This window comes from Balaenoptera physalus, assembly GCF_965194825.1.
Source record: "Balaenoptera physalus genome assembly, chromosome: 4".
In the NCBI taxonomy this organism is placed as follows: domain Eukaryota; kingdom Metazoa; phylum Chordata; class Mammalia; order Artiodactyla; family Balaenopteridae; genus Balaenoptera; species Balaenoptera physalus.
In genome coordinates, this window is record NC_138891.1 from 7005444 (window position 1) to 7025441 (window position 19998).

The following is a 19998-nucleotide window of genomic DNA, read 5'->3' on the forward strand; positions in this document are numbered from 1 at the left end:
TATATAATATTGTGAATCAACTATATGTCAATAAAACAAACAAACAAACAAAACTCACTTCAGAGTCGCCCCTCAAAAATTAGAATAAAATCCAAACCCTTTAACATTGTGTAAAGGCCTTGCATGGTCTGACTCTTTCCTACCTTCCAGATCTAAGTGTTTCTTTCTCACTCTTGTTTGGCACTCCAGCTATACTGGCCTCCTCTCTGGTTCTCAAACACGCCAATCCTTCTGCTGCCTCCAGACATTTGCACATGCTATTTCCTCTGCCTAAAATATGCTTTCCCTAGATCTTTGCATCACAGGATCCTTCTCACCCTTTGGGTCTTAGCTCAAGTAGTACCTTCTCACAGTGGCCTTACCAAACTGCTCTGATGTGGTGTCCATCTTTTCATTAATCTACTATGATTACTTTTAGATTTTAACATGCACACTTAAATGTATTGTTCTTTTTTTTTGAATTTTATTTTATTTATTTTTTTATACAGCAGGTTCTTATTAGTTATCCATTTTATACATATTAGTGTATACATGTCAATCCCAATCTCTCAATTCATCACACCACCCCCACCCGCCCCCCCCCACGCTGCTTTCCCCCCTTGGTGTCCATACAGTTGTGCTCTACATCCGTGTCTCAATTTCTGCCCTGCAAACCGGTTCATCTGTACCATTTTTCTAAGTTCCACATATATGTGTTAATATACGATATTTGTTTATCTCTTTCCGACTAACTTCACTCTGTATGACAGTCTCTAGATTCATCCACGTCTCTACAAATGACTCAATTTCACTCCTTTTTATGGCTGAGTAATATTCCATTGTATATATGTACCACTACTTCTTTATCCATTTGTCTGTTGATGGGCATTTAGGTTGCTTCCATGACCTGGCTATTGTAAATAGTGCTGCAATGAACATTGGGGTGCATGTGTCTTTTTGAATTATTGTTTTCTCTGGGTATATGGCCAGTACTGGGATTGCTGGGTCATATGGTAATTCTATTTTTAGTTTTTTAAGGAAGCTCCATACTGTTCTCCATAGTGGCTGTATCAATTTACATTCCCACCAACAGTGCGAGGGTTCCCTTTCCTCCACCTCCTCTCCAGCATTTGTTGTTTGTAGATTTTCTGATGATGCCCATTCTAACTGGTGCGAGGTAATACCTCATTGTAGTTTGGATTTGCATTTCTCTAATAATTAGTGATGTTGAGCAGCTTTTCATGTGCTTCTTGGCCATCTGTATGTCTTCTTTGGAGAAATATCTATTTAGGTCTTCTGCCCATTTTTTGATTGTGTTGTTTGTTTTTCTAATATTGAGCTGCATGAGCTGTTTATATATTTTGGAGATTAATCCTTTGTCCGTTGATTGGTTTGCAAATATTTTCTCCCATTCTGAGGGATGATTTTTCATCTTGCTTGTAGTTTCTTTTGTTTTGCAAAAGCTTTTAAGTTTCAGTAGGTCTCATTTGTTTATTTTTAGTTTTATTTCCATTACTCTAAGAGGTGGATCAAAAAAGAACTTGCTGTGATTTATGTCAAAGAGTGTTCTTCCTATGTTTTCCTCTAACAGTTTTATAGTGTCCGGTCTTAGGTTTAGGTCTCTAATCCATTTTGAGTTTATTTTTGTGTATGGTGTTAGGGAATGTTCTAATTTCATTCTTTTACATGTAGCTGTCTAGTTTTCCCAGCACCACTTATTGAAGAGACTGTCTTTTCTCCATTGTATATCTTTGCCTCCTTTGTCATAGATTAATTGACCATAGGTGCGTGGGTTTATCTCTGGGCTTTCTATCCTGTTCCCTTGATCTATATTTCTGTTTTTGTGCCAGTACCATATTGTTTTGATCACTGTAGCTTTGTAGTGTAGTCTGAAGTCAGGGAATCTGATTCCTCCAGCTCCGTTTTTTTCCCTCAAGACTGCTTTGGCTATTCGGGGTCTTTTGTGTCTCCATATTAAATGTATTGTTCTAATGTCTGCAGTTAAATAGTATCTCTGTAACCTTCCATTAAACAATACAAAAAATGTAGCATGCTTTTATGTCTTCTGCTTCCTCTCCTTTCTCCACCTCCCATCTTTTTTTTTAAACACATTTTTATTCACAGATTTTTTTTTGGCCATGCCTCATGGCATGCGGGATCTTATTTCCCTGACCAGGGATTGAACCCATGCCCCCTGCAATGGAAGCGTGGAGTCTTAACCACTGGACCACCAGGGAAGTCCCTCTCCATCTCCCATCTTGATTTCAACTGGAATTTTAGTTTCAGATTATTTTCAATATTTTAACAATTATTTAGACTTAAGAATAATTTTTTCTAATAGTGCATGCATGTATCTATTCCTCTGAGCTTCATTTTCTTTTTCCTGAAGTTTGTTTTCTCATCATTCTTTCAGCATGGATCTGTGGGTAACAAATTGAGTTCTTGGATGTAAAGGTGGATATATACATTTGTTAAAACTCATCAAACTCTATACTTAAAATCTGCACATTTCACTGCATGTAAGTTAGAAATATAGTATTGGAAAAAATTTAATAGATGAACCAGTGGATACCACTGAGAACCCAAGCTGAAGAAATTTCTCTTAGAACACAGCACAAAGAGATAAAGAAATGGAAAGTATGAATATGAAGTCAGGAGAGAGAGAGAGAGAGAGAGGACAGATTTAGAAGGTGTAACATTCAATTACATTCAATTAATGGGAGTTTTAGGAGAAAAGGTAGTCTCTTGGAATGAGAACTGGAATGAAGGATATACTCAGAGAAATAAAGGAAATTTCTTAGAACAGAAGACAGATGGAAAGGGCCAACTGAGCAATATAAATATGTACTTTATATCCATATTTAGGCACATAGCAGTTATTGAAGTTAAGAATAGCAAAGCTGACGTGGAAATACTTAGATGACAGACGTGGTTTTACCCACTGGACAGAATGTAGTATGGACCATGTGTTCATCACAAATTTCTGAACGTTTCCTATGCACCAGGCATTGTGTCAGATGCTTAGTGATTTAGAAGCATGTGAGAGATGACCCTTGCCTTGAAGAAACTCTTTGTCTAGAAGGAGCAATAGACAGGTCAGTGGATAAGTGCAACCAAAGGCTGATAAATGGAAAAATGGAGCACACAGATACACAGATGGGGCAGCACCAGGGGTTAATCAGCCTGGTAAGGGGAGAACAATGTCCTAGCTAATTGAAGTGAGACATCTAGAAAGGAAAAATAACATGTAAAATATTTTCTTTTCAGAATACAGTTCTTTAAATTGCTTTAGTAACAAGGTGTGGGTGTGAAAGGCTGGCAGTGGGGAAAGCACAGGTGTGAGGTGCGTTAGCTGCAGTCTCTAGTTACTCAGGTTAACGTGCAGTTGCTGGAGTGTTGCTCAGAGGCCCAAGTGGGTTTTGGAAAGCTTTCAATCACAAGTAACCATGAAGGTAACCGCAGACGAAGGGAAAAGATCTAAACATCTCCGGGCTTCCGCTATATCTGTGAGGGAAAAAAAGGGAAGGACCAAAGAATTTATGTATGTAGAATTTTCATGGAAGAATACATTATTTCTTTTTTTAAATTGTAATATAGTTAGTTGATTTACACTGTTGTGATAGTTTCAAGTATACGGCAAAATGATTCAGTTATATATATATATATATATATATATATATATATATATATATATATATATATATATATATATATATATATATAAATTTCAGACTCTTTTCCATTATAGGTTATTACAAGATATTGAATATAGTTCCCTGTGCTTTAAGTAGGTCCTTGTTATTTATCTATTTTTCATATAGTAGTTTGTATCTGTTAATCTCAAACGTCTACTAATTTATCCCTCTCCCTACCCTTTTCCCTTTGGTAACCATAAGTTTGTTTTCTATGTCTGTGAGTCTATTTCTGTTTAGAATACATTATTTCTTCATAGAGTACTTGGACTTTACCTTTTATGGGTTCTATCTACAAAAGGGATAGAGAACAGGTGGGTAGGGTTGGTACTAAATGTGGAAAATCCTTTTCTGGCTGAAATCTGTAAGTAAGATGAGGTTTAGCTAAAATTTTCTTTGTTATTTAGCAGTTGATTTCTCAAAGAAAGATAACACTAATACTGAAGGTAATTTCAAGTTTCATAAAGTAATTTAACTGGAGACAAATATCCCCAGATCTATTTATGCAAGGAGCCAGAGGCAATAACTGAGTAAACTGCAGAATTTGGATGAAACAGAAACGAGACTATTTTATTGGCTGCAGCTCATTACATAGATCCTAGAAATGCTGGTCGTATCACTGCTCATGCTTGCTAGAAAATGCTAAAGGGAACTAGATGTCTTAAATTCTACCTTTTAAAAATGGGTTCCCGGGCTTCCCTGGTGGTCCAGTGGTTAAGAATCTGCCTGCCAGTGCAGGTGACATGGGTTCGAGCCCTGGTCTGGGAAGATCCCACATGCTGTGGAGCAACTAAGCCTGTGCGCCACAACTACTGAGCCTGCACTCTAGAGCCCACGAGCCACAACTACTGAAGCCTGTGCATAGCAATGAAGACCCAACGCAGCCAAAAAGAAAGAAAGAAAGAAAATTAAAAGGCAAGTTAGAAATTAGAAAAAAACAAACACAAAAAGACAAAAGTTGCCTTTTCTTTTCGATATCTGAGATCACTTAGTGTTCTTCCTTTTCAGAGTTTTCAACATCTGGATTTCTTTAAGCAGTTCGATGAGTTCTTCTTTCAAATTAGAATGAAATTTGTCGATGGCTTCCTTACAAATTCTGAGTCTGTTTTTGTTTATACTCTAAGGGGATGTTCTCAAATGTAGACAAAACAACATCTAACTCCATGATGTCACTGGTTTTCTTTTAAACACCAAATAGGTACACAGTAGGAAGTATCCGAGTCTGTGACTTCACTTCTTGGTTTCTTCCTTTTGCAACGAAACATCTTTTTCTGAGTTTTCAGTTGATTTTCTGTTGCCAGGGTCTCTTTTTCAACAGAGAGCTCAGCACTAAGGGGTCCTATCTTTTTAGGCGTGACTGATTCAGCTGGTTTCTCTGAAAGTTCTGAAGATGCTGTAGCTGAAACAGCTTCATGTTGTCGTGTATTATGTTGTCTGATGGTTTAATTTTTCTTCTTATATCACTTTCTTCAGTGCTTTCAGATTCATCACTAATGGGCTTGAGTTTTCTTCCTGGCTTTTTTGCACTATTTTTTACAGACTCGTTTTCAGTTGCTTCAATTTCAGAAGTGTCCAAACTTCTTTTTGCTTATTTTCCTTGAGGAGTTGAGGGGATAGGTGATCCGCAGTGTTTGGAGAATTCTTCATCAGCGTATATAGAGTGCTGTGTAGAGGAGGGTATCTTCCGTGGAGTGTGTTCTTCCTACAGTGTTCTTTGAACATCTCGTACCCGAGCACCGCACTCTCCCTGGCGGGGCCATCCCAGCCCACCACTCTCCAGTCCCCTTTTTAAGCTAAAGTATTTTGAAGCAAATCCCAGAGAGTATGTTATTTTACCTGTAAATACTTCAGTAAAATCATGGCCGTCTTATAGAGAATGAACTAGTGGCTATCAGTGGGGAGAAGGAGGAGGGAAGTGGCAAGATAAGGGTAGTGGAAATAAAAAGGATTATTATGGGATTATATTAAATTATGTGTGTGAAACTTTTGAAAATTGTAAAGCATCATAGAATTTAAAGAATCTTTCACTCAATAAAAACTATTCCATTTAGACTAGTAAAAAAAAAGAAATCATCTTTCTTTCATATCATACTTGTTGCAGATACTCAAATTATCACTAATACTCATCATTACTTTAAAATTATAGTCGTTATTGGAGCCAGCACTAGATCTTGTTATTTAATTCATTAGGAATAAAGCACATATTTCACCATATCATATTTTTGAAATGATTTGACAATTGTGTTTATAACTGATTTTCTTTTTTTTAAACAAAAACATTTTTTTTACTTATAAAATGTAAAGAGTTACACAAATTTAGAAGAATATACACATGCATACATATATATTTATCTTTTTCAAAGGAGAATTTGCATTATGACCTATTACTAAATGTTGTCTGAATAATGAGCTTTCGTTGGCAAGGTTTATCACTATTGTCGGTTTGGTTTAACATCAATATTATACCTTCTACTTTGAGTGATTATTTAGAGTAATATATAACTTATTTTCTTTGTAAATTTTTTTTATGTCTTGTATTTTAAAATATTAATATTTAATTAATATTTTTCTTAATAGTGTTGACCTTTGTTCCAAGCTAGAATAAGGGTAGGGAGAAAAAGAAGATTTGTGGTTCCCTGGGGTTGGTGGTGGGAATGGAGATGAACACAAATGGCATATTTCTTTTTGGAATGGTGGAAATGTTTCATATGAGATTGTGGTGATGGCTGTATAATTCTGTAATTTAATAAAAAGTATTGAGTTGTAGGTATAAAATGAGGGAATTTTGTGGTATGTAAATTACCCCTCAATAAAGCTGTTTTAACAAAAGAAAAGAAATCATGGCCATTTTAATAATCATCTACATAGGAATGAGAATAAAATAGATTATTATAGTTTACATGTATTAAGTTCTGTGTTCAGAGCTCTTTATTAAGCATTCTGTATTGCATTGTGTCATCCTTTCAACATCCAATCAACTAGGCATAACTGTTCTCACTTCTCTGATGGGGAAAGTGAAGGTCCAAGAGGTGTAGTAAATTGCCAAAGATCACACAGCTAGGAAGTGATGCAACTAAGATTCAAATTTTTTTTTTTGCCTATTCTGGATCTTGTGCCCTTAACCACTGTGTACAAATGCCTCACCACTACAACATACTTGACTTCTGAAAATAAACCCACCCTTGCATGCATGAATTAACTGCTTTGCATAAGACTATTTATTCTATTGTTTAGTGCCCTTAAATAAATTCCTTTTTGACTGAGAATTTGGGGGCAGAAGGAGTATTGGCTTTGGGGTCATACAGCTTTAGGTTAGTTAGGCATAATATTCCATCACTTTCTGGTTGTGAGACTTTGGGTGAGACTCCAGCTCTGAGTCTCAATGTTCTCATCAAATCCCACGAGGATTACATGAGACACGTGAAAGCTCTAGAGCAGCTCAATATATGGAGACTGGAACCCAGCATATGTCAGCACTCTGCTTCCACTATCTCTTCCTCCAACTCCTTCATCCCACTCTGAGTGTGCTTTCTCCTTCCCCTCCCCCCATCTCTCTTCCATGCTATATTGTCAAGGCTACATTTATATCCACATATCCTAGGTTTCTTCATTTAACATGTTTGGGGATTTAATTTCTACTTCTTTACCTTCTCCTATATACATTTAAAAACGCCCAAGCCTGGCTATTACCTTGTGTTAATTCTCATTGCATTTTTTTAATGTAGGCTATGTAACACACTTTCAGAAAGTCGGCAGGGTGTAAACGACCTATCTCATCATTTAGTATCACATTCCCTATGAGATTATGAAGTAGTATGTGCTGTATAAACCATGGCACATTTTGGTCATCACTGTGTTGTCAATTTCAATTAAGGCTGAGAACGTCTGACGAATAGATGGGGGTGGCCAGGGGAGGGTCAGACAGGCTGATGGTCACTTGGGCAGCCTGGCATATTCTTAAAACTGATTTACAAGGCTGTTTTAATTACCTTGGCAACTCTCCTTGGGACACTCTCCAAGTTCCTCACATTAAAGTCTTCTCATCAGCAACCACCCAAATTATCAATGATTAAAATGCATAAACCGCCCAGTTCTCTGCTGGGCTCATCATATGGATGAACTCTAAGGTTGTCATAGTCTGAGATGTCAAGCTGATTCTCTGGTTGCCATTGGAAACAGTTTAGATCTCTTAAAAACACTGAATAATCTCTCCAGGTCAATTCATATTCATATTGTGACTACTGAATAAATCAAATTGGGTTAAAGAATCTTTTATAGAGAATTAAAAGGGGCTTTTTGTCGGAAATTGGTACATTATTAGTTGGCACTGGGAGAGATATAAAGAGGTAGACATCTAGGTTGAATTATTCAAATATATATAGAATTAAATGTAATTTTGACTTGGTTGAGACCTAGGGCATATAAATAAAAATAAGTATGTGCATACAGATATACATATGCACATTTCCAGATCTTCCTTATGCTCAAAAATAACCATCTGCAAATTGTGATTTTAGGGTCTCTGAGGGAAGATCCAAGCTGAATATGGTAGTGGCCTTGCTATTACGAGACAGAGGTGTTGCAGAATAAATCAGAAATGGGGAAAATTCCTAAAAGTTTATCTGAGGCAAAGCAAAGTGGAAATGGGACAAGACTGGCTTGGGAAATGTGGGCAGGAAGCAAGCCTGCTGGCCCATTTTGGCTCCAGGGAGGATTTTCTACCTGGGCATCGTTTCCTGGCTTCCTAAAAACACCCAGACAGATGAGATCTGGAATGCAGTTGAGTAATAGAGATGAGGAGGTAGGGGAAAGAGATGGCTTATTAGATGGCTGCATCACAAGCCTCCCCAAAACCTAGTGCCTTAAAACAACACCATTTATTGTGTAAAATTCTGTGGGTCAAGAAGTCCCAGCAGGACTCAGCAGAGACAGCTCATGTCTGCTCTGCACACTGCTGGCTGAGCTCACTCATGCAGCTGTGCTTGACCGGGGCTGGGAAGGCTCTATGTCCAAGGTGGCTTCACTCATAACACTGGGAGCCTTGGTGCTGCCTGTCAGCTGGGTGGCTTCGGTTCACCTCCACTTCACCTTTCTCTCTCTCTTTTTTATTTTTATTTATTTATTTTAATATCTTTATTGGATTATAATTGCTTTACATTGTTGTGTTAGTTTCTGCTGTACAACAAAGTGAATCAGCTATATGTATACCTATATCCCCTCCCTCATGAGCCTCCCTCCTTCCCTCCCCATCCCACCTCTCTAGGTCATCACAAAGCACTGAGCTGATCTCCCTGTGCTATACAGCAGCTTCCCACTAGCTATTTTACACATGGTAGTGTATATATGTCAATGTTACTCTCTCAGTTCATCCCACCCTCCCTTTCCCCCTCTGTGTCCACAAGTCTCTTCTCTACATCTCTGTTTCTATTCCTGCCCTTCCAATACCACCCTGAATGCACCGCTCTCTTTTCTCTCTTTTTATAAATTGAAATATAGTTGATTTATAATATTATATTAGTTTAAACTATATAGTGCTCCAGTACTTTTATAGAGTATACTCTATTCAAATTATTATAAAATATTGGCTATATTCCCTGTGCTGTACAATATATCCTTATAGCTTATGTATTTTATACATAGTATTTTGTACCTCTTAATCACCTACTCCTTTCATGCCCCTGCCCCATCACTCTCCTTACCGGTAACCACTAGTTTGTTCTCTATATCTGTGAGTTTGCTTCTTTTTTGTATATTCATTTGCTTGTTTCATTTTTTAGGTTACACATATAAGTGATATCATACAGTATTTGTCTCTCTTTGACTTATTTCACTAAGCCTAATACCCTTTGGTCCATCTATGTTGTTGCAAATGGTAAAATTTTGCTCTTCTTTTGTGGCTGAGTAGTATTACATAGTATATATATACCACATCATCTTTATCCTTTCATCTGTTGATGGACACTTAGGTTGCTTCCATATCTTGGCAATTGTAAATAATGATGCTAGGAACATTGGGGTGCATGTATCTTTTCAAATTAGTGTTTTCATTTTCTTCAGATATATACTCAGGAGTGGAATTGCTGGATCATATGGCAGTTCTATTTTTAGTTTTTTGAGGAACCTCCATATTATTTCCCACAGTGGCTGCACAAGTTTCCACCAACAGTGTATGAGGATTCCTTTTTGCCACATCCTCACCAATATTTGTTATTTGTGGTCTTTTTATTGATAGTTATTCTGACAGGTGTGAGATGATATCTCACTGTGGACTTGATTTGCAGTTCCCTGATGATTAGCAATGTTGAGCATCTTTTCATGTGCCTGTTGGTCATCTGCATTTCCTCTTTGGAAAAAAGTCTGTGCAGGTCTTCTGCCCATTTTTTAGTCAGGTTGGTTTTTTTTTTTTTTTTGATATTGAGTTGTATGAGCTGTTTATAGATTTGGATATAGCACCTTATCAGTCGTATCATTTGCAAATATGTTCTTCCATTCAGTAGGTTGTCTTTTTGTACTGTCAGTGGTTTCCTTTGCTGTGCAAAAGCTTTTAAGTTTAATTAGGTCTCATTTGTTTATTTTTGCTTTTGTTTCCTTTGCCTTAGGAGACAGATCAAAAAAACACTTGCTATGATTTATGTTAAAGAGTGTTCTGCCTATGTTTTCCTCTAGGAGTTTTATGGTTTCCAGTCTTACATTAGGTTCTTTAATCCATTTTGAGTTTATTTTTGTATATGGTCTGAGAAAATATTCCACTTTCATTCTTTTACATGTAGCTCTCCAGTTTTTCCAGCATCAATTATTGAAGAGACTGTCTTTTCTCCATTATATATTTTCATCTCCTTTGTCGTAGGTTAATTGGCCATAAATGTGTAGGTATATTTCTGGGCTCTCCATCCTGTTCCATTGATCTATGTGTCTGTTTTTGTTCCAGTACCATACTGTTTTGATTACTGTAGCTTTGTATTGTAGTCTGAAGTCAGGGAGTGTTATTCCTTCAGCTCTGTTGTTCTTTCTCAAGATTGTTTTGGCTATTTGGGTTTTTTTGTGTTTCCATACAAATTTAAAAATTTTTTGTTCTAGTTCTGTGAAAAATGCCATTAGTATTTTGATAAGGATTGCACTGAATCTGTAGATTGTCTTGGGCAGTATGGTCATTTTAACATTAATTTTTTCAGTCCAAGAACACAGTGTATCTTTCCATCTGTGTTGTCTTCAGTTTCTTTCATCCATGTCTTTTTTAAAAAATTTAAGTACAGCTGGTTTGCAGTGTTGTGTTAGCTTCTGATGTACAGCAAAGTGATTCAGTTCATATATATATATATATATATATATATATATATATATATATATATACATATATATATATATATGTATATATATATATATATATATATATATATATATATATATATTATATTCTTTTCCACTATGGTTTATTATAGGATATTGAATATGGTTACCTGTGCAATACAGTAGGACCTTGTGTTTATTTTATATATAGTAGTGTGTATCTGTTAGTCCCAAGCTCCTAATTTATCCCTCTCCCCACTTTCCCCTTTGGTAACCATAGTCTGTTCTCTATGTCTGTGAGTCTATTTCTGTTTTGTAAATAAGTTCATTTGTATCATTTTTTTAGATTCCACATATAAGTGATATCATATGATATTTGGTTTATCCCTGTGCCTGGCATGTAGCCATTTTGAGGTCCCAGCTGAGAGTCCAGATGAAATATTTAATAGAGCCTTATACTTTCTGGTCTTGAATTCCTATTTTTGCCTCCTTGGCACTTGAGACTGTTCAAAATTCTTCTTTTCTTTCAGCATCTTTTTGTTTAACCTCTTAGATTTTTGCCCCATGCAGTGTATGCATCCAACACAAGCCTTGGGTGGAATACCATGATGTGTCACACTTCTCTCCATTTCTTTTCTCTTTAGGAACTTGAGCACTCAATTATTAGCTGCCTTAGAAGGCCCAAGTTCTAATCTTTCTAACTTTGTCAGGAGCTCCACGTTTGTAGTTCTCTTCCCAGATTCTTACACCACGACAAGAATTTGCAAATGCTTTGAAGGTAAAAGTGGCTTTACTTGGCTTAACCTTTCTTGGCTTCTCAAGTCCTAATTGCCTTGCAGCTCTCTGAGCCTTCAAATAGATATTTTTTGGTATTGTATGCAATTTTTTCTAGTTGTTCTTGGAGGAAGAATTGCTCTTCCACAAGCTACTCCTTTCTATCAAGAAGGTGAAGTCTCTCATGTATTTTTTGGTACATGAATTTTACAGTTACCTGAATATCTTCTGTATTTTATAATTTCTATGAGTTTTTCTTTAAAGGAAGTTATCTTCTATGTATGCATATATGTTGTTTTTTGTGTGTGGGGGGGCTTGCATATGTTTTTAGTAGTGGAGGCTTTTCTATAGGGAAGTTTCATTTTCCTTTTTGCCAGAACTCCATTTTTGTATCAGTTTTCACCTTGGTTTCTGTGACTGGATTTTCTGTATGTGTAGTGGTGCATATTGGATATTCACCCATGGATAGAATAACAGCTAATTTCTCTCAGGCTCTGTTTCCAGCATGGCTGGAGGTGGGTGACTGATTTATGCTACAACTTTGGACCGGTGGGTTGAGATTTTCTGAACTTCTTTCACTGAAGATAGACTGTTTTTCTTGAGTCTGGACTCAGTTGAGGAAATTACAGTTTGGCTCATGTGAACAAAGTTGTGCAATAAATCATCATGTGTTAAAAAATAGAGTAACTCCATTGATACTTGAAGAAGCAAATTTAGAGCCATTATATGGAAATAGTGTTCCTTATAAAAAGTAATAAACTATCAGAACATTTTATCCACAAGAGATCTATAGGCTGAAAATAGAAATACATGACAGAGTATTTAGTATAGAAATTAGTGAAAGTGGGGAAATTGATAATAAATGTAATACACATGAACATTTCTAGCTTCAAGTCATTGTTGGAAGGGGAAGAGAAGGAAAAGGAGCTTTAATACATTAAGTCCTTACTATGTGAAGGTACTTTACACATTTTATTTCGTTTATTCCTCAAAACAATCTTATGAGGCAAAGATTAGTTTTTCCATTTTACTGGTGAGGAAAATATGACTTAAAGAAGCAACTCACTTAAGGCCAAAGAATGTGTAAATTAATTTTGGTTTGATCAGTATATATTAAATGGAAACTGGGATACAAGGGTGGAAGAAGACAAAGTCCCTGACCTTCATAAATGGATGACATACCCTTTTGGCCTCTCTTGATGTACCTGCTCTCCTCTGCTATTTTGTGTGTAGTAATCTTTTTACTTTATTTTTCTATCCTTTTTTTTTTAAAGATTCTTTTCTTGCAAGCTTACCCTCCTAGAACTTTATTTATTTATTTGGTGGCACTGGGTCTTAGTTGCAGCAGGCAGGCTCCTTAGTTGTGGCTTGCTGGCTTCTTAGTTGCGGCATGCATATGGGATCTAGTTCCCTGACCAGGGATCGAACCCAAGCCCCCTGCATTGGGAGTATGGAGTCTTACCCACTGGACCACCAGAGAAGTCCCTGTAATAATCTTTTTAGATTTCTGTCTCCAACTCTGGGCCACGAGTTCCTAGAGGATAGTGACAGAAACACATCCATCTTTGTATCCCTAGTGCTAAACGAATGAACAGATAGCAATTGCTAAATCCAATGTTCAGATAGAGGTGGATCTTATAACAAAAGCCGTGCTGTTCCCTTAACCCATGGAGCCATGGAAAGAGGGAAAATGCTGGGAGAATCTGCCTAATGAACTATGACAATGATATGTTCTTCAATGCATGAGCTGTATATCAGCAGGGATAGGATGAATCAGCGTTCACTTTGATTTTGGAAAGAGAGTTGGCTTTGATAATTTATATAAATAATTTCCCCCTTTACACCACATATCATCAGCTTTTACTGAATAACTGGAAATAAAAATGACTGATAGTGATACAAATAGCTAGCTTCTCCAAGTTGTTTTGCTTTTAAATATATTTCTCTTGTTATTTAAAGTACAATGATTTAACAGATAGAAAAATGGCTAAATTCTTCAGTCTCCTTTAAATAGTTTTGCCCATAAATATATCTCTTTTATTATTAAAAACACAGTAAATTCTAATGGATGGTTGGTATAGCTTCCCTAGGAAGGTGTGAAATTGCTTTATCAGACTAATTTAGTAAGACTCAGTTTTTGACAGCTTCTTCAGAAGGCTACAGCAGTAGATAACATACAGGCAAAGCTGTTATAACATAGGGGGCTAAATTATGGTGGTTTAAAAAAGAATTTTGTTTATTCAAGTCTCACACAAGATTTTTGAGGTGAGTGTCCAGGTGAGGACAGCTCAGCTCCACACAGGTGTCTTTCATCTTGTGGGTTCCTCCACATCCTCGGGCTTTGTCTTCATCTGCATGGTCAAGCTGAATCGCAGGGACAGTAGACTGGGAAGGAGGGCATGTCTAGGGCAAGTTATCTTTTCTCATAAGTAACTGAAGTGTAAGATGCACACTTTACTTCTGCTCATGTTAAATTAGTGATAGCAGTTACGTGGCTACACTTAGCTTCAAGGGTGGTCAGGCAATATAGTGTTAATTGGGTAACTCTTTCCTAAACTCTATTGTAGAAGAACGGGAGAATGGATTTTGTAAGGCAATTAGCAGTCTCCACTGCTAATTGTAATCCTGGAATTGACAGGACAGAAAATGAAGTTTTGGGATGGGTTCTGGAAAATCTTTGGTATCTGTTACCCATAAATGACAATGTGCTAAGCAACTTTCAGAACTTTCATGCATTTTAATCCTGAGAAGAGTTAGTTTAGCTTGTCCTGAAAAATCCCTATTCCAACTTGGGGTAGCTGACACAATATAATCTCCATCTCTTTTTTTCTGTGAATCACTCAGAGCTGTATGACTTGCCTGTTGCCCAGGTGTCCAGTCAGTTGGTTGTGGATCCCAAAGCACAGACACAAGGAGTTTTGCTTTGCTAAGTGCTGAAATGATGGCAGACATGAATGACTTTCTGAGACATTCAGGCTGGGGTGTGAGTTCATTTAATAGAAATTTATCAAGTGTTGCTCATTGAAGATGAACCTTTTGACACTGGCTGATATCAAACATTCTTGCCCAGCCATTTTATGTTCTTCAAGTGTTGTGCTAAATCTTCTTAAATGTGATTTGATAGAATAGAGCCCTTTGGGGGCCCCTGGTGCATCTCAAGTGGTATTTATATTTTGTCCTAAGTTGGACAAATTATCATTATTGAAAATAGCTTGTAGATAGAAAATATAAAAAGTTGACTACTTAGCTAACCTGGCAATTCAGTGTAGAAGATTTTGTTCAAAATAGAAGATTTTGTTCTGTTGATCTCTCCTCATTCCCTTCCCTTTCCCCTGTTTTTCCTTCCACACCAGCTTCAGATGCAACTTTGTTTTTTAATCAAGCCCATTCTGTGCCATGATGTGGGTTGTAGTGTCTGGAGTGCATGCTGATAATGGTGTTGATAAGAGAGACTCAACCATTTTATGGTTGGTCCTGGAACATTTTGGTATAAATAGGGGAATGAATGCTTTTTTGCTTTTGTTTTTGAAAATGTTCTGGCTCTACTACAGCCTTGTTACTTAAAGAGTGGCCTCTGGACCAGCAGGATCAGCATCATCTGGGAACTTGTTAGAAACTTGAAAGTTGAAACTCTACTTCAGACTTGCTCAGTCAGAATCTGTGTGCTAACCACATCTCCAAATGATTCTACATACATTTAAGCTTGGGAAGCACTGTACTAGAAAATCAGATGTCTAATGAAGTTATCTAGCTCTTTATAGGACTTTAATTAGACTACCAAGATCCACACCCTCCAGGGAAGTCTAATATCAGAGCAAGCCCTTACTACTCTAATATTTAACTTACTTTTCCTTTATAGCATCTGGAGGTTTCCTTTTCTTTCCTGTAAACTTAAACAAAACAAAACAAAACCAAACCCAGTTCAGAGGTGGTTATATTTTATGTAGCATTTCTAGGCTTTTGTTGGCTGAGAAGAATTTAGATTATTTTAGTGCACTGGTTTTTGTTTTCTCAAAAAATTTTAACTGACCATAACAGTGCAAGACTAGAAATCAATTACAAGAAAAAAACCCCAAAGCTCTGCAAAAACCACAGACACAGAGAGGCTAAACAACATGCTACTAAACAACCAATGGATCACTGAAGAAATCAAGAGGAAATAAAAAAATACTAGAGACAAAAGAAAACAAAAACAAAATAACCGAAAACCTATAGGTCATAGCAAAAGCAGTTCTGAGAGGGAAGTTTATAGCAATATCAGGAAACAAGAAAAATATCAAATAAACAACCTAACTTTATACCTGAAGGAACTAGAGAAAGAAGAACAGCAAAACCCAAAGTTAGTGGAAGGAAAGAAATCATAAAGTTCGAAATGGAAATAAATGAAATATAGATTAAAAAAACTGTAGAAAAGTTCAGTAAAACTAAGAGCTGATTCTTTGAGAAGATAAACAAAATAAACATTTAACCAGACTCATCAAGAAAAAGAGATGGTCAAAATCAATAAAATCAGAAATGAAAAAGGAGAAGTTACAACTGACACCACAGAAATACAAAGGATCATAAGAGATTTCTATGAATAACTATATGCCAATAAAATGGTCAACTTAGAAGAAATGGACAAATTCCTAGATAAGTATAATTTCCCGAGACTGAACCAGGAAGAAATAGAAAATATGAACCTTCCAATTACCAGTAATGAAATTGAATCGGTAATAAATAAAACTGCCCCAAAACAAAAGTCCAGGTCCAGACAGCTTCACGGGTGAATTCTACCAAACATTTAAAGATGAGTTAACACCTATTCTTCTCAAATTATTCCAAAAAGTTGAAGAGGAAGGAACACTTCCAAACTCACTCTTTGAGGCTAGCATCACCCTGATACCAACCCAGACAAAGAAATCACAATAAAAGAAAATTACAGGCCAATATCACTGATGAATACAGATGGAAACACTGCAGATGGAATCCAACAATACATTAAAAACATTTTACCCCATGATCAACTGGAATTTATTCCAGGGGTGCAAGGATGTTTCATATCTACAAATCAATCAGTGTGATACACCACATTAACAAAGTGAAGAAATGAAATCATATGATCATCCCAACACATGTAGAAAAAACTTTTGACAAAATTCAATATCCATTTATGATAAAGACTCTTAATAAAGTGGGTATAGAGGGAACATACCTCAACACAATAAAGGCCATATATGATAAACCCACAGCTAACATCATACTCAACAGTAAAAAGCTGAAAGCATTTTCTCAAATTCAGGAACAAGACAAGGATGCCCATTCTCACCACTTTTATTCAACACAGTATTAGAAGTCCTAGCCTCAGCAATCAGACAAGAAAAAGAAATAAAAGGAATTCAAAATGGAAAGGAAGAAGTCAAACTGTCATCATTTGCAGGTGACATGATACTATACACAGAAAATCCTTATGATGCCACTAAAAATTATTAGAACTAATAAATAAATTTGGTAAAGTAGCAGGATAAAAAATTAACATATGGAATTATGTTACATCTCTATATATTAACAATGAACTAGCAGAAAGAGAAATTAAGCAAAGAATCCTATTTACAATGCCATCAGAAAGAATAAAATACCTAGGAATAAACCTACCTAAGGAGGTAAAAGACCTGTACTTGGAAAACTATAAGACAGTGATGAAACTGACTCAAACAGATGGAAAGATATACTGTGTTCATGGATTGGAAGAATTAATATTGTTAAAATGACCATAATGCCCAAGGCAATCTACAGATTCAATGGAATCCCTATCATAATAACAATGGCATTTGTCACAGAGGTAGCACAAATAATTTAAAAATTTGTATGGAAACAAAATAGACCTTGAATAGTCAAAAAAAAAAAAAAACCTTGAGAAAAAGAATCGAGCTGGAGGTTTCATGCTCCCTGACTTCAGACTACACTACAAAGTTACAGTCATCAAAACAGTATGGTACTGGCACAACAGCAGACACACAGACCAATCGGACAGAATCGAGAGCCAAGAAATAAAACCACACACTTATGGTCAATTAATCTAGGGCAAAGGAGGCAAGAATATACATGAAGAAAAAAAGTCTCTTCAATAAGTGGTTCTGGGAAAACTGCACATTACATGCAAAAGAATGAAATTAGAACATTTTGTCACACAATATACAAAAATAAAGTTGAATTAGGTAATGACCTAAATATGAGACTGGAAACCATAAAATTCCTAGAGGAAAACATAGGCAGAACATTCTTTGACATAAATTGTAGCCATATATATATATATATATATATATATATATATATATATATATATATATATATATATATATATATATATATATATATATATATATATATATATATATATATATAAAATCTGTTTCCTAAGACAAAGGAAACAAGAGCAAAAATAAACAAATGGGACCTAATTAAACTCAAAAGTTTTGGGCAGCAAAGCAAACCATTGACAATATGAAAAGACAACCTGCTGAATGGGAGAAAATATTTGCAAATGATATGACCAATGAGGGGTTAATATCCAAAATGTGTAAACAGCTCATGCAATTCAATATCAAAAACCAATCTGATTAAATATGGACAGAAAATCTGAATATTTTTCCAAAGAAGACATACATGTGTTCAACACATACATGAGAAGATTCTCAATGTTGCCATCATCAGGGAAATGCAAATCAAAACCACAATGAGATATCATCCCACATCTGTCAGAATGGCTATCACCAAAACACACACACCCACACACCCACACACACACACACACACACACACACAAATAACAAATGTTGGTGAGGATGTGAAGAAAAGGGAACCCTCATACACTGTTGGTGGGAATGTAAATTGGTGCCGCCACTGTGGAAAATAGTATGGCCATTTCTCAAAAACTAAAAATAGAACGACCTTATGACCCAGCAATTCCACTCCTGGGTATATATCTAAAAATACTGAAAACACTAATTTGAAAAGATACATGCACCCTAATGTTCCTAGCAGCATTACTTACAATAGCCAAGATATGGAAGCAACCTAAGTGTCCATTAAGATGAATGGATAAAGAAGTTGTGGTAAACATATACAATGGAATACTACTCAGCCATTATAAATAATGAAAAATGCCATTTGCAGCAACATGGAGAAACCTTTCAAATGAAGTCTTTAAAATATCAGAGTTTCTTATGTCTGCAGATTGAGATTTTAGTTTATCTGGAACAGACCTTCTTGTTTAGGAATATTTTAGTATGGCCATTTAGCTCTTTTTTTTTTTTTTTCCTTTGATACCTCTCTCACTGGATTCTTTTAACATCTTTATTGGAATATAATTGCTTTACAATGGTGCGTTAGTTTCTGCTTTATAACAAAGTGAATCAGCTATACATATACATATATCCTCATATCTCCTCCCTCTTGCGTCTCCCTCCCATCTCCTCTAGGTGGTCACAAAGTACTCAGCTGATCTCCCTGTGCTATGTGGTTGCTTCCCACTAGCTATCTAGCTATCTATTTTACATTTGGTAGTATATATAAGTCCATGCCACTCTCTCACTTCATCCCAGCTTACCCTTCCCCCTCCCTGTGTCCTCAAGTCCATTCTCTACATCTGTCTTTATTCCTGTCCTGCCCCTAGGTTCTTCAGAACCATTTTTTTTGAGTCCATATATTTGTGTTAGCATACAGTAGTTGTTTTTCACTTTCTGACTTACTTCACTCTGTATGACAGACTCTAGGTACATCCACCTCACTACAAATAACAAAATTTTGTTTCCTTTTATGGCCGAGTAATATTCCATTGTATACATGTGCCAAATCTTCTTTATCCATTCATCTGTTGATGGACACTTAGGTTGCTTCCATGTCCTGGCTATTGTAAATAGAGCTGCAATGAACATTGTGGTACATGACTCTTTTTGAATTATGGTTTTCTCAGGGTATATGCCCAGTAGTGGGATTGCTGGGTCATATGGTAGTTCTATTTTTAGTTGTTAAGGAACCTCCATACTGTTCTCCATAGTGGCTGTATCAATTTACATTCCCACCAACAGTGCAAGAGGATTCCCTTTTCTCCACATCCTCTCCAGCATTTATTGTTTGTAGATTTTTTGATGATGGCCATTCTGACCGGTGTGAGATGATATCTCATTGTAGTTTTGATTTGCATTTCTCTAATGATTAATGATGTTGAGCATTCCTTCATGTATTTGTTGGCAATCTGTGTATCTTTGTTGGAGAAATGTCTGTT

General features: G+C 36.2%; 1 pseudogene across 1 annotated transcript; it reads right to left on the minus strand.

Moving 5' to 3' along the window:
* Window positions 1–441: 441 nt before the first annotated feature.
* Window positions 442–18117, minus strand: LOC309660290 (centromere protein U pseudogene; annotated as a pseudogene). Its single transcript has one exon. The product of its transcript is annotated as a centromere protein U pseudogene (transcript).
* Window positions 18118–19998: the final 1881 nt, after the last annotated feature.